Below are 13747 nucleotides of genomic sequence, written 5' to 3'. Positions count from 1 at the left end.
GTTTGGAAATGTCATTCCCTTAAGCATTTTAAACATTCACCTTGCTTGGAATCTTTGGGCCTGCCCCAAGGCAATTATGAATGTTAACCAGGTTGGTTTTCTGGGTTGGTAGATGCAGTGTGGGTGTCAGGCACTCTGGCACGGGAAGCCTGTTCCCAGCTGATCCTGGAGGCAAGCTCTCTCCGATGGAGATCTGACCAGCCTTTGTTTTATTTTATTTTTTAAAGATTTTATTTATTCATTTGAGAGAGAGAGAGCATGAGAGAGAGCACAAGCCAGGGGAAGGGGCAGCAGGAGAGGGAGAAGCAGACTCCCCACTGAGCAGGCCTGGATCCCAAGATCCTGGGATCATGACCTGAGCCAAAGGCAGACACTTAACTGACTGAGCCACCCAGGTGTCCCCTGACCGGCCTTTAAAGACCTCATTGGATCCCATCTCTCCAAGAAGCATTCCCACAGCCTGCTCCTTCCTTCTGGCCTTGCCTTGGGGTTGACTGATTTTATATATGGAAGTGTCTCCTTTCCTGAGACACTTGGGATGCCTGCAACCAGATCTGACGAATTTTTGAGCCCCCTAAATCTTTCTTTTCCCAGCTTAATGATATATAATTGAAATCTATATAAATGTATTTCTAATCAAGGTGTAGTTCCTAGACGAGCAGTAGCAGTAATTCCCAGGAGCTTGTTAGAAATGCAGAAACTCGGGCTCCACCCCAGACTGACTGGGTCAGAGGCCGAATCCTCTTTGTTCCAGGCTTATAAAGGTGTCAACACCTAAGACGGTCTCTGAAGGGCCTGAGGTTCTCTGAACAGGGAGGAGGACCGTGACTGCAGGCAGCCGGCAGGTGTCGCTATTCCCCAGTCATTGGGGATGCCAGGCTTCCCTACAAATGCCAGAGGCCCCCCATGTGCTGGGTTTTGTTTGCTGTGAAATCCAGGAGCTCTGAGGGGCCAGGGTCAATTATGTCTGTCAGGCCACCCCCTCCTCAGCCACCCGGGCCGCCTGCCTTTCTCTGCCCAGTTCCTGCCCCGCGTACTCAGCTATGTTTCCAGTTAGGGGGCGCTGTGTGTTCCGCAAGCTCAGCCCCTGCCCCAGGATCCCCAGCAGAAAGCCCAGAGGAGAAAACCCACCATATGGAGGCTTCTTCCAGGCTGGCTCATCAGGCAGCAACATGGCCTGGCTGAGGAGCGGGCATCTACCTGGTGGGAGGTCCCTTCTTACTTGGAATCTGAGTTGAAGGATCTTCATGACCGTAGAACCTACAGATACAGCCAGAGGAAGTTCCCATTATTTGACTGTCTACAGGAAAAACTCACAGCCTGCCTGGGACTCCAGTTTCCAACTTCCCATCTGAACTGGGTGCCCAGCATCAGGGCCAGGTTATGGCGTCACTTCCCCTCCGTGGTTATAGTGCAGTTGATGGAGCCCCATGAGCCGTGGATGCAGCCAACCTGGGCTCCAGAGTCAGGGCCAAAGACCGAAAGCAGAGCCACTGCTTTCTCTCCAGGCTTGAAGTTTCCAGTCTGGCCACGTCCTCCTGACCCTTCCCCACTCCGTGTCATCTGGTCCCTGAATACCCAGGCCACGGGGCGGAATGTGGATCAGCTTCCACACCCAACCCCACCCTTGGATCTGGAACTGTCCTGTAAACCCCAGAATCCACCCCTGATCCATGGCCCACACCTGGCTTCCGGCCTAACTCCTGTCGCTCCAGCCCCTGCATCAGCCCCATTCACCCCCACCGGATCCCTTAGAGGAATCCAGTTGTCCTGGATCGCTGCAGCATAGCCGTAATATCTTCTGATGCTTACTACATGCTAGTCATGTAACATACATGATCTCATTCAATAACCTTACGGGTTAGGAGCACAAAGTGGCAGCCTTTCACGGCGGAAGAAGCTGAGTGTTGGAGCCATTGGGTAACTCTCCGATCGCACTCAGATAGTAAATGGGGGAGCCGGGGCCCTCGTGCCATCCCCGCCCCAGCCTCAGCATCTTAAGGCTGATTTCCGGCAGCTCCTCACAACAGGTATCAGATTTCCCTTTGAGCAGTATCAGTAGGATCTCTGCGGACCCTGGGAGGTGGCATGGTAAATGTAGTGAGGATTTCCCAGGCCGATGGCAAAGGTGGCCCTGCACTTTTCACATGCACTTGTCATGGGGATAGTGACCTTTCTTATTAACATCAGAACTTTGGTGGTTTCAGCAGTGAGCCTGGAACCAAAAGTCATAGGCTCACATCTGACCCAATTCATACATCCTTCCGGTTAGAAATAGGCATGCCACAAGCGTTTCAGAATATTAATCAGTGATGAACATTCATCATTAATTTATTTGCATATTTCATCATTCATTCAGGCTTTCATCTGTCCTTTGATAATTCATCCATCAGACATCAGTGTAATTATGCCCGCTGGGTGCTAAGCATTATGTTTGGTAGCCAGAACCAAGAAACGGTAAGATAACAATTCAAATCAATAGATATTTCTCCAGGGCTTGCTGTGTGCCGTTCACTGTGTGGGGGCCTCCAGGGGTTCTGTGGACTTACTCTGGTGGAGATTTCATTCTAGCTAGGAAGGCAGGAGGGCAAACAGATAATGCGATACGGCGCCATACCTACGGTCTATAACAGAGGTGTGTGCCCCGTGCTAAAGGAGCAGAGTGGGCGGGGAATCTGCTCTTCTAGGGCACAGCGAAGGCTGCAGAGGAGATGACCTTGAAGGGGAGGGAAGGAAACCTCACTACAGCATGAGCAGAGGCCGGGAGGCATGATCAGTGCGTGACAAGTTGTCTGGTGTGGATGGAGTGAGGGTCCTCAGGCCTTTGCGTGCATTGCACCTAGACTCCCACATTCAGTTGTCTGGGAGTAGGGCTCAGGGGTCTGCATTTTTTTTTTTTTTTAACGTAGGCTCCATGGACACCCAGCGTGGAGTCCAATGCAGGGCTCGAATTCACGACCGTGAGATCAAGACCTGAGCCGAGATCAAGAGTAGGACACTAAAGTGCTTGAGCCAGCCAGGCGCCCCACGGATTCCGCATGTTTAATCAAGGCCCCAGGTGATTCTGGTGCAGGGGTGAGAGACCACAGTCTGAGAAACCCAGGCCTACAGCTTCACTGGCAGGAAATACAGAAAATGATTCTGGAACAATGTGTGAAGGCCCAGCTGTGCAGGGTGTCAAATACCATGCTTAGGAATTTGGGCCTTTTCTCTTCTCAGTGGAGAGAGCCCCATGGGAGGCTTTCAAGCCAGCAGCCCAGAGGGGGTGCTGAAAAGCAGTGTGGCCACAGGGAAGGAGGCTGGCTAGGAAGCTTTTACAGATGTCCAGGCCTGGGGTTCTGGGGCCTGAGCCAAGACCCACCAAGGAGGTGGTGGGGAGCACCTGGGGCTGCATTTGTGAGGGCTCTGGATGATGGGACCATTGAGCCTGGAGTAGAAAGGACAAAGGAGGTGAAGGAGGGGGAGATGTTGAGAATGAGCTGATGCTTCGGGCTGGGGGCCTGAGGGGCTGTTGGGTCCTCTGCGGGAGCAGGGAGCGGGAGGAGCAATGAGCTCTGACTTACAGCGGTGAGGTTTTAGGACTCAAGGGACCTCCAGAAGGAAGCAGGTAACAGGCGGTTGTATTCAGTCTGGAGCTTGAGCTGGGCCGGGGCCAGCGAGGAGAAGCTAGCCAAAGCTGTGGAGCATGGGTGGGATCTTAGGAAGAACGCACACACTTCAGGGCAGGCGGCGGCAGAATCAGAAACAGAGATCCAGAAGATAATGAGAAAGGGACACTGTTTGTCGTCAACGTACGACTTCTGTGTTGCAGATGGGAAAACCAGACTAAGACATATAAATGTCTTGTCTTTGCTCACTGTGCTCATCAGGGTGGAGCCTCAGGACATTGAACCTGAACCTCTTTGTTGTTTTTTTCCTTTTTAAAGATTTCATTTATTTATTTTTGAGAGAGAGAGAGAGAGAGAAAGACATCATGAGTTGGGGGGAGGGGAGGGGCAGAGGGAGAAGCAGACTCCCCTCTGAGCAGGGAGCCCGATGTGGGACTCGATCCCAGGAGCCTGGGATCATGACCTGTGGTGAAGGCAGGCACTTAACGGACTGAGCCACCCAGGCGTCCCTGAATGTGAGCCTCTTTGGCTCCAACATCAGCGTCCATACTGTCTTCTCTGCTGAGACTCCAGGAATCAAAACATCTCTCTGGAGACAAAATAAATGGATTCATAGACTGGGAGTGGGAGGGTGGGAAAGACACAGCAAAAAGAACTTGCAAGAGAAAGGTGGTAGGAAACAGTATATTAAGGGAGTCATATTTTTCTTTACCTTTCCCTACTAGCATATTTTGAAGCAAATCCTAGACCTCTTATCATTGCACCCATAAATATTTAAGTATGTAATCTCAAAAAGATAAGGGCTCTTTCTTGAACCTAGTCACAATACCATTATCACACTTTAAAAAAATCTAACAATAATTCCTATTAAGTGAACCTACTGAGGGCAATTTGACAAGACCTCGGAACAGAAGCCTCGCTTCCTTATCTTGAGCCTGTATTGTCACAAAACCATGATAAGGAATTTAAATTTTCCCAAGATAATTACAGAGAAGGCGAACAGCGGATTGGAAACGCAGATTTGAGAAGCTTGTCAGGGCCCCGGGAAGGAAATGTTATAAAGGGGAGAAAAAAAAAGTCTGGAAAGATTTGCAGAGTACAAAAGAAAAGAATCTTCTCTCTGACTTCCCTTTTCCTCGCCCAAAGGCCTTTAGTCATAAATGCGAAATAGGAACCGGGTCTAAAGTGAAACCAAACAGATTAAAAATAACACAAAGAGTAGTTGCTAAATGCATCAAGACATAGTTCTGGGGCTCTCGTCCCACCAACGCTCTCCCGACTGCTCGCTTCAGAGCTGAGGGCCACTCTGCTGCCCTTCAGAATGCTAGGCTCCTGGGAGGTCCTGCAGATTGTTTATTAACTGGTTTGCTAACTGGACTCTGCCCTTCTGCTCGGCATCAGGAAACCTGGATTCTGGGTCCAGCTTCTCTACAAAGTTGCTGTGTGACCTTAGACAAGTTATTTCACTTCTCTGAGCTGCTCTGCAATGAATGTGAGGGTGTGAGACCACAAGATCCCAACGTTCCCTTCAAGTTCTGAATTCTCTGACCCAATGAACATCTAATGAAGTGTCGCTCATCCCTTGGGGTTTGGGATTTGGTGTGATGTTACCCCATATCAGCAAAATACTCGGCTTAGTTGAATGATGCCACGGGGACAATCATGCGTTTATTACATTTATTACCCATGCTTCCGTGCTTCCCAATCCCCCAGGGTCGCACTTGGCTGGCCCCTGGAGGGAAATCCAAGAGCTGGCTCCGTGGGTGCTCTTGGGAAACCAGTGGTGGGGGAAGTGCCAATGGAAACTGCCTGGAGCCATCTGAGGCCTGAAGCCCAAGGAGCAAATGGAAGAAATAAGTTTATGGGACGTGCAGTGTTCTTTCTATGGCAGCTAAAGGGGCTGATGAATGGCAACCAGGGATTGAGGGCCGAGATGGCATTGAGGCAAGCGGTCGGGAGAAGCCGTCAGATACGGTGCCCTACGCTGCTGGCATTCTGGGCCTTGGCCTGGGGAGCCACATTCGAGCAGAGTCGTAAGAACTGGGGTTGGAGGGGAGCCAGAGTAAGACGCACAGGAACATAAACCAAAATGGGTAGGGGAGGAACAATTCGGACCCCTCCCTGGGCCAGAAGAGCAGCCTCCTTCCTGAAAGCCTGGCCCCCAGCCGCCCGCCCAGCCCCTCACCAGCCAGAGCCATGCTGGGAAGCGCTCCGCTCCCCTGTGCTTTCTCTTTCCCGTGACAGGGTTTCTGCTGGAGCCCTGTCCTCTGCCTGGAAGACGGCGATCTTCTGGTCAACTTCTGCTCAGACTGTGGCTCAAACCTGCTGCTTTCATGAAGCCCTCCTTGACCTCCCTACCTAGGACAAACTACTCCATTCTTAGGTCCTTATACCATTATGTACTTTATTTATTTATTTTTAAATATTCTTAAAAGGTTTATTTTTTTAAAAGATTTATTTATTTGAGAGAGAGTGAGAGCGAGAGAGATCACAGAGGGAGAGGAAGAAGCTGACCTGCTGCTGAGCAGAGAGTCCAGTGCGGGGCTAGATCCTAGGACACCAAGACCATGACCCGAGCCGGGGGCATCTAGATGCCCAAACGACTGAGCCACTCAGGCGCCCCACCGTATGTACTTTAAAAAAAAAAAAAAAGAAAAAGCACTCATCACTGTTACAATTTCCAAGTTGTTTTGTGATCTTTTTAAAATTTCTTGAAATAACTTCATGCTTGCAGGAAAGTTGCAGGAGTAATGCAAAGAACTCCCATATACTCTTGGTCCAGAGTCAACAATTGTTAACATTTTGCCACATTTGCTTTATTATTTTCTGTTTCTGTGTGTATGATAGATTATATAGGTGATATAAACTAATTACATGTATAGCTAATATATATATATAAGTGTTATTTTTTTTACCTACTTGAGAAAAAGTGGTAGACATCTTGCCCTTTACCCATAAATATTTAAGGATTATTTCCTAAGAACACGCTCATTCACTTCCATAACCACAGCACAATTAAATGGGATGATTCTTTGAGTAATGTCTGTCTCTTTTCACTTAAACATAGACTCCATGAGGTCAGGGGCTACTCTGGCTCACCGCCCGTGCGTGGGTCACCTAACACAGTGTCTCGCACATTGTTGGGGCTCTACAAAGATTGGTGGAACGTATAAGAAATCCTGAGTAGGGAAGGACTTGTCGTCAATGCTGCGTTCTACCCTAGCCTTGAGCTTTCTCACTCAGCATGGGGGTTGGATGGAGCTGGGTGTTTGGATTTGTCTGCCTATCTCCATTTCTGTGGGGAATCAGAATCCCGCTGTGGTAAATTATAGTGCCTGGAGATTTGGCTTCTGTCATTTTCCGATCCTCTCCAACCAGCCCTGGCCCTTGCTCAGCCTTGGTCTTGAGTGGCTGCTGCCTTTCCTTTGGCCCAGTGGCACCTGTTGGCTATTGCTCCCAGTTAATTAGCCCCACGAGAGAGTTCTGGCAAAGACAGCTGGAATGCCAGCCAATCTTTCCATGCAATTGCTTGTATGAAGTGTTGGCCTCCGCCTAGGAAACTGCCCTGTAAGCTCTTGGCCCACTAGGTGCTTTGAGCTACCTTGCATCCCGTGTTGGGCCATCCTTTGGGATGCTTAGTTAACTGAGGAGCCGATGGAGCGGATGGATGTGCTGAGGGCAAGCGGAAGCTGGAGCCCACAGCCCCTGGTATCCTGAGTTGGAAAGGTCTGGTTGTTTTTTTTTTTTTAAGATTTTATTTTAATTATTTGATATATAGAGAGAGAGCACTAGCGGGGGTAGGAGCAGAGGGAGAAGTAGACTCCCCACTAAGCAGGGAGCCCGACACAGGGACTCGATTGATGATCGTAGGACCCTGCGATCACAACCTGAGCCAAAGGCAGACACTTAACCAATCAAGCAGCCCAGAGGGTCTTTAGAGATCTTTTAGGACAGTGGTTCTGTAAGTATGGTCCCCAAACCACAGTATTCACACCTCCTGCGAACTTGTTAGAAATGCCCCACCCCAGACCTACTGAATTAGAATCTCTGGGGATGGGCGCGGCAATCTGTGTTTTAACTAGCCCTCCAGGTGATTTGGATACATGCTGGTTCTCTGGTTTGCAACCCTCTGCTCTAGGCCAACCCTGCCAGTTTTCAAGCGGGGAACTCAAGCCCCAGGAAGGTCACCCTGATGCCTCCTTTCACACAGGAACCTTCGCTGCTCCTTGCTGCCTATCTGCAGACTGCTGTGTTGTGTTTTTTTTTTTTTAATGTTTTCAGAATCATAAATAAGCTTTGCACAGGCTATTACATTACCATGGCAACCTGGCAGCTGGCTAGAAAAAAGCAGGTAGCACAACTGCCTTGGGGTCTCAGTGGCACTACCGTAATTGTGATGCTCTCTCTGCCGGGGTCATTCTCTTTATGCATGGCTTCTTTGTTTCTCTCCTCTTTTCCTCCTTCATTCTCTTCTTTGCTTCTCTGTTTGGCCCTTATTCCTACCTGGTCTCATTAGGAGCAACATGTGTTCTAATTGTTTTAGATCTTCCAAGGGCTGCCAAATCTGACCTCGGCTTTGAAACCAACAATAGCCCTGCAAGGTGGGCGGATGTGAGCAGGGCTATTTGACTGCATTTGTGTTCCCATCAAAATGTTGTATTAATTTTTTTAATTGATTAATTTAGCTTTCAAGAAGTTACATGTAGAGTGCAAAATTCAAAAGGTAAAAATGGCACACATTAAGAGGAAGTCTCCCCATGACCCCTGGTGTCTAGGTCCCCTGCATGGCAGGTGGAAGGGGGACTAGAGAGGGTGGGGGTGTGTGTCCCATTACCTGTTTCTTGTGCATCTTTGCTGGGATAGCCCATGCACAGATAAGCACGTTCCTTTATTTCCTTTTTTATGTACACGATTGGCAGCGTTCCATACCCACAATCCTGTACCTTGTTCTTTCACTCAATGATGTCTTAGCGATCTATCTCTTAGCATTTCCAGTTGTCTGTTCTTCTTAATAGCTGCATATTCCATGGTCTAAATGTACCATCATTTATGTGAGCAGACCCCTGTTGATGGGTATTGGGTTGCCTCCAGTCGTTTGTTATTTTTCATTCCCATTTTACAGCTGGGAAAGCTGTGATTCAGGAAGGGATGTGATTTGTGGATATTCCCAAAGCAATTGTGGGCATCTGTAGGCATCGCTCAGCTACCGAATCTAAGAAAAAAGGAAGAGTTGACTGATCCCTGAATTACAGAACAGAAGGAGCCATCCAGGCGCCGGATTTCTTTTCTCACCCTGCTAAGTGTCTTATCCAGTTGAGTTACATTCTGCTAACATTGCCTGATGACTGATGTGTAATTAAGTAATTGTTTGTGGAAGGGTTTTTAATTTGTCTTCTCTGCTAGACGATAATCTTTGTCAGGGCAGGGACGGATGATGTTTTCCTCACTACTGCCTCCCTAGCAAGTACTATACTCCTAGCAAGCCCTGGGTATACAGTAGGTGCTCAGTAAAGACTTGTTGAATGAAAGATCAAACAGGCCAGGATTGTGTGTGGTTAAGACAATGGGCTCAGAGGCCTGGGTTTGAATCCTGACCCTGATACTTATTAGCTGTGCAATCCAAGACCTGTCTCTCAACTTCTCTATGTCTCCGTTTCCTCGGCTGTGAAACGGAAACCCTCCCTCAGGGGTGCTGGGGGAGATCGAGGGAGTGAATGCAGGCCCCGCATCCATCAGAGGGCCCTCTACACAGAGAGAGCTCCGTCGTTTCTCTCAGCTTCTTTCAGTGTCACGTCCTGCAGGGAAATTGTGACGAGGGAACTGAAAAATCTTCAAAGACGAGGGCATTTGAGCCGGGCCCTGAAAAAGAAGTAGGATTCCAGCTTCTGTGGCAAGCACTGGCTCTCTTTACTGAGTTCATCCCAACTACAAAATGGAGATGACAACACCCAGTTTCTGTCTCCCTCTGAGGAGATGTTCTGGCTTAATGTCCCTCAAGAGGAAGATACCACACAATTAAAAGACACTATTATTATTCAGTTGGAAAAGTGCCTTCACAGGATAAGCGAACTAATCCCTGCCAAATACGATTCTGCCTGTGCTGTGTGTAATTGAATATTTAGTGTGGATTTAACCCAGGGAGCCAACTGTGCTGTTGGTTAGAGTCAAGTTTAATGGGGCTCTTAATAAACATGGAGGTAATTAATATCATCCAGACGCTAGAGGCATGTGAAGTTTGTGACTGAAGCATTTCAGAGACATGGGGCTCTGGACTCACTCATTGGGGGGGAACTGGAAGTGCGAGCCCTGGCCTGGACCTTTGCTTCTGCTGTAATCTCATTCTGGAGAGTGAATGTCACCCCCTCGGACGCCTCCGTGATTGCCAGAGGCGGAATGCGCAGTGTCTCCTGGGTTCGTTCGTTCTTTCTTCCGTAGAACTTAAAACATCCTGTTGTATTAGTTATGTTTCTCTGTCTCTCCCCCACCTGAGCCCAAGATCTTGTCCCCAGTGTTTACCTGACATACAGTTGGCACTCAATGAATGTCTGCTGAATAAAGCTTTTCAGGTTTCACGACTGTGGGAGATCTTGGGTCTCAAGAACAGGTAAGAGTGTTTGGATTTTCCTGGGAAGGGCAGGTTGGTGTTGACATGGAACCTATCTTCTGATGGAAATTCTCTTTGCTGACCTCTCGAATGAGCCCGGCATTGGAACATGAACCTCTCCTCCTTGTAGCAGACCTGCTCCTGGAATATCCTAGAGCACAGGGATAGGACTCGGACACCTGAGAGTGGAATCCAGGCCTGAGTCCATACCTCGTAGAAAGCAAGAGAAGAACAGGTCTTGTCAGCCAAGGTTGGTTGCCTGCTATGAGGCTCCTGGAGGCCCAGAGCAAAGAGTCCAGGATGTGATGAGTCTCCACGGCTCTTTGGGCTGGGCTGCCTCTGAGAGAAATGTGTCCCTGGCCTTCCTGGCACACAGAAGATATCCAGATCACCTGGAGGAAAGAGGACCCTTGTTTCCGTCCCGTGTTCTGGATTTATCAGGATCAGCCACACTCAGCATTCTTGCTTTCACACCTGAGCTGAACCTAAGGCAGAAGGAGGTGATGGAACACTGCATAACTGGGCACAGGCGGGAACCCGAAGCCAAGTGGCTAACATCCTGCCCTGAACCACCTGCTCTGAATAAGTGCCCCAACTCTGGACTCGCCACTGTCTCTGACTGACCTTTGCACCTGGAACTTCTGCCTCCAGAGTTAGTCTGGGGTGGGGGATTCTGACAGGTCATGAGTATAACCAGCATCTATGCTCTAGCAGGAACTGAGGCGAGGGTGTGTTTCCCTCATCCATCTGCCATAGTGGGAGAGGGGGCTACCTCTTCCTGTTTCTTGAGATTCCCACGAATGGGGGTTGGGCAGCCCAACTGACAAATGCCAGCTTTCCCCCCACTCCATGACTTCTATATTCTCTCCCGCTACTCTTCAGAAGGGCTCCATCTCCTGGGCTCAGTGATTCGCTCAACAAACTTTCATTTATACCTCCATGGGCCAGGCAGTGTGCTAGGTGCTGGGAGGAGTGAACAAAGGAAACAGAAGTTACACTCTACTAGGGGAGAGACTGATGGTGAATAAGCAGACTGTGGTAATGCTATGCAAGAAACGGGCAGGCAGCTGTGATAGAAAGCAGGAGAGGTCTCCTTAGAGAGTTTCTGTTATCGATACCTCCAAAATTAGTGGCTAAAAGTACTCAATTTATTTAGCTCATGATTTGGGGGTCAGGAATTTGGAGAAGGCTGGGCTGGGAGCTTCATCTCCACTCCATGTGGGTCAGCTGAAGTGCCTGGGGCTGCAGAATCCACCTCCCAGATGGATTCTCTTTTGCCCAACATTATGTAGTGAAAAATTCAAATATATAAAAATGTCGAAAGGGTTGTACAGCAAACACTATATTTACCACCTAGATTGTACACTTCACTTTTTTTTTTTTAAAGATTTTATTTATTTATTTGACAGAGAGAGACAGCCAGCGAGAGAGGGAGCACAAGCAGGGGGAGTGGGAGAGGAAGAAGCAGGCTCACAGCAGAGGAGCCTGACGTGGGGCTCGATCCCAAGACTCTGGGACCACGCCCTGAGCCGAAGGCAGACGCTTAACGACTGCGCCACCCAGGCACCCCCTGTACACTTCACATTTTACCATCATTGCTTTATCTCCTATCTCTCAACCTCTCCCAGATGGCTTCTTCACTCCCTGATCTGGTGTCTGATGCTCCTTGGATTCTCTTCCTCCCGTGTGGCTTGGACTTCTCACAGCTCACTGATCTCAGGCTAGTCACCCTTCTCTTTTTAAAAAGATTTTATTTATTTGTTTGAGAGAGAGAGCAAGAGAGAAAGCCGGAGCAAGCACAAGGAGGGGGAGGGGCAGAGAGACCTCAACTTTCCTTTTCGCATATTCAGTCCAGCCCATTATCTGGGCCGCACATTGAGTGGCTTCTCTCATGAAACCTTCTCGGGGATACTGCAGTCCCTGCAGATACTTCCTCTCTTCCTGGGGCGTGCATCTGGCTCCCACAGGTTGGCTGGGTAGTGCCCTGGTTACGCACGTAATCTCTGTGAGGCTTTGGGAAGTTGTGTAACTTCTCCAGTCCTAGGTTTCTTCACTTGGAAATGAGAATAATTACAGCGGCCTTCTAGGGTGGCTGGCAGGAGAATATCGATATATGGCAAGTGCTGGACACTTAGTGAATACGCAGTAAATGGCAGCCGTAATTAATAATTACAAACCAGTTTACACTGTCATGCATTCATCTAGTTTAGAAATTTTTTTCCAGAGCAGAAACCATGTCGTTTTCAACTTTTTCTTTCATGGTGCAAGCAGTGCCTTGCATAGATATTATGAATAGGAGCAAGCATGGTACAGAGCTCTTTCCCTTGCTGTGGTGCTAATGGAGCCATGCAGGGCACAGAGATGAGCAAGACTCAGCTGGAGCCTTCCAGAAGTTTCCAGGGAGTAAGCAAGTGGTTATGCCTGCAGCAGCCGCACTGGGGATCTTTTACATTTTGGATACAGAGTAACAGGTTTCAAATCACCTGCCCATCGGTATTAGTTTGCTAGGGCTGCCATAAAAAAGTACCACCAACTGGGTGGCTTTAACAACAGATATTTATTTTCTCACAGCTCTGGAGGCTAGGAATCTCAAATCAAAGCTGACGACTGTGGGGAAGAATCATTCTCCCGGCTTTCCCCTAGCTTCCAGTGGTTTGCTGGCAATCTTTGTCATTCCTTGGCTTGTAGAAGCATTATCCTGATCCCTACCTGTATCTTCATATGGCATGCTCCCTGGGTGTGGCTCTGTGTCCAAATTTCTCCCTTAAATAAGGTCTCCAGTCAGATTAGATTAGTGCCCGTCTTAATCACCTCATTTTAACGTGATTACCTGTGTAAAGACCCTACCTCCATATATGATTACGTTCTGAGGTACTGGGGGTTGGGACTCCAACAGAGCTTTTTTGGGAGGGGACACAATTCAACACGTAAAACCTCTCTGTCTCCTGTGACCCTCCTCATCCACACCCCACCGTGAGCTCCTTTAAAGGCAAGTCTTGTCCTACGTATATGTACCCTTCAGGCTTCAGCTTCTCCCCCTTTCTTATGCTCCACGCCTTTCCCACAGTCTTTCCACCTCCCACCATGCTCTTTCCTCCTTCTCTTTGCCTGGCAAAATGCTACTCATTCTTCATTTCTTAGCTTAAATGTTACCTCCACAGAGAAGCCTTCCCTGATCACCCTGTCTTGTGTCTCCCATGTTATTTAGTCTCTCATGGTTTCCCCTTCTTCTCAACACACCTCCTGATTCATATACATTTCTCTGTGTGATTGAATGGAGGTGCCAGACATTAAACCCTACTCTGTAAGCATAGTGAGGGTGGGGACCCACCTACCTGCCATTGTCCTCCCAGTTCCATAGTACATGGAAATCCAGGGCAGAGCCTCCATAAATATCTGTTGAATGAATACATGAATGCTACATTCTCGTACCCTCCATTCCACCTCACACAGTACAGTTAGTGGACGTTGTTGTCTGAATTATAATTATTTAATTTAATTAAATTAATTTTTTAAAAGGTTTTATTTATTACAG

This window comes from Ailuropoda melanoleuca, chromosome 13 (genome assembly GCF_002007445.2).
Source record: "Ailuropoda melanoleuca isolate Jingjing chromosome 13, ASM200744v2, whole genome shotgun sequence".
Taxonomy (NCBI): Eukaryota; Metazoa; Chordata; class Mammalia; order Carnivora; family Ursidae; genus Ailuropoda; species Ailuropoda melanoleuca.
Note: the sequence above shows the minus strand (reverse complement) of the source record.